The following is a 2,500-nucleotide window of genomic DNA, read 5'->3' as shown; positions in this document are numbered from 1 at the left end:
GAACCACTGTGTGTACACGTCCAAATATAAAAGGAATCAGAAAGTTCACTTATTCATTTACCCTCTTTTACAATCACTTGACCTGACTGCTGATCGGACTCCACATAATAAACATGTTCACCTCATTAACTGCTCGTTGTGTTAACAAGCTGCCATGACAACACAATCCTCACTGCTGCTCAGAGAAATGACTACTGACTGAGAACAATGTCAATCAAAGCAAACACTCCCCAAATACACAGTGGAAATGAAGCTGTGTTTAACAATTAATATGATGTAAAAGAGGATAAATTAGCTGCTGAGCACTAGTGGGCTTCAGAGAGGAACAGAAGGCTGCTGGTCGGATCAGTCAGGTGTCAAATAATGACAAAGAAAGAAACAGGAACCCAGACAAGACGTTCCTCTGTATCTGACTAAGAACCAAATCACATATAAACATTACACATTTTCTGACCAAGAATTAAAGGATCAGTCTGGCAACAAATCTCAGATTCAGGCTCAGAATCTGTGAGAGCTGAGGCTGACCCATCTGACCCACCGTCCCTGTCCAAAGGTGTCCTATGGGGTCCATTCTAGGCCCAACGTATTTTAAAAAATCGACATAAACAACGTTGCAGGTAGCTCTCACATCCATTTGTATGCTGACGACACCATCTTGTTCATATCTAGCTCCTCCCTGAACTCCGCCCTGACTTCCCTCCAGTTCAGCTTCAACAGTATTGAACATTCTCTAACCATCACCTTCTCTTAAACACGAACAAAACTAAATGTATGGTTTTAACAGACACTTAACACAAACTGCCTGTCCTCTCAAATCTCCTCTCTGGATGGATCAGAACTCCAATTTGTGGAATCCTATAAGTATTTGGGTATCTGGCTTGACAGTTTTCTCTCCTTTAACACGCACATAAACTCACTTCTTTTTAAAGTTAGATCAAGAATTGGTTTCTTTTGGTAACAAAGCCTCCTTTACCCGCTCTGCAAAGCACACCCTGGTCCTTCCCATCTTAGACTATGGTGACGTAATCTACAGCTCCTCTGAATTTGCTTCTCCAGGAACACCATTGTTTTATATATTGTACAAATTGTGATGTTGTAGTTTTGTATTGTTTGAGATGTATTGATGTTTTAATTTGTCCTGTTGCCTCCTTTTTGGCACCAGGTTGTCATTGTAAACAAGAACTGGTTAAATAAAGGTAAATAATAACAATAATAATGATAATAATAATAGCAATGATTATGATAATAGTACAAATTATAATAAATATGCTAATAATAATAATAACAATAATGATAATATAATTATTATAATGATAATAATAATACAAATAATACTAACAATAATAATCATGGCCTGTATTTAAGTGGACGTAGTCACCATGATGTCACCCATTGGTTGAGGACTGCTGTTTTGACCCTTCAAGTTGAGCATAATGTCAGTCGCCATCTTGTTTTTTTCCAACCAGACTAAGCAGAACTGAACGATGAATAAAACATTCTTAGGAACCAAAATGTTACAATTAACTTTGATGAAGAGAAAAGACTTTTAAAGCGTTTCTCTGGTAGAGACCTGTCAATCACTGTGTAGCCCCGCCCCTAAAGCATCCCCTGCTTTATGGTCTGTGTGACTCTAAATGGACCATCATTTACTAAATGAACATCATGCTGTATTGAAGAAGACTTGAAACTAGAGATTGAGACCATAAACTCATGTTTACAATGTTTACTGAGGTAATAAATCAAGAGAGAAGTAGAGTCATTTTCTCATAGACTTCTATACAACCAGAGGAGTCGCCCCCTGGTGGACACTAGAGAGAATGCAGCATCCAGAGTTATTCTTGACCTATAAGTCAGAAACTCTTTTGAAGACTAAACATAAATGTTCGTGTTATTTCAGAACCTGCTGAGTTATCGGACATGCAGTCATTAAATACATTTCTTATCAAAAGATAAAACCGTTTCATCAATAAAATCACTATTACTGTTGCATGTACATGTTAATTACTTGATGTATTTCCAGCTCTCTGGATGTGGTGACTACATTTTATCTACAGTTTATCTGTCATGCAGATTTCAAACAAAGGGGACTTTTATTTTTCCTTCTACTTCTATTCCTGATGTAAACCTTATATTTATGACTTCTTTTCAGAGGTAGAGAATCACAGATAGCGTGACCGTATTAGTTCCAGCAGAATACATAATCAATCTCTGCTAACACGTCTCCTCACATTAAATGCATGCACAAAATAAGAAGAGACGTTCTTGGCAATGTGTTTTGAGGCCAAATGCGTCAAATCTGCATCTGAAAAAACACAGAAAGCTGTAAAAAAACTCACAGCAACAAGTATCTTGTGACCTTACAGCAAATATTCCACCAAAAATTTGAAAAATCAACCAAACCTGAACCCATAAAAAGCGATTCCAACAAAGCCATTACAACCTGAATGTCCCAAAATGATCTGCACTCATCAAACCAACATCATCTGTCTGATCTCCATCA

At 37.4% G+C, this 2,500-nt stretch overlaps 1 protein-coding gene across 1 annotated transcript in view; it reads right to left on the bottom strand.

Moving 5' to 3' along the window:
* Nucleotides 1-2,500, bottom strand: part of slc6a8 (solute carrier family 6 member 8) — a 40,824-nt gene that overhangs the window by 18,488 nt on the left and 19,836 nt on the right. The window lies entirely within an intron of this gene.

The sequence above is a fragment of the Pholis gunnellus genome (assembly GCF_910591455.1).
Source record: "Pholis gunnellus genome assembly, chromosome: 2".
Classification (NCBI taxonomy): domain Eukaryota; kingdom Metazoa; phylum Chordata; class Actinopteri; order Perciformes; family Pholidae; genus Pholis; species Pholis gunnellus.
The sequence above is the reverse complement of the archived record's forward strand: the minus strand, read 5'-3'. Positions and strand labels throughout refer to the sequence as shown.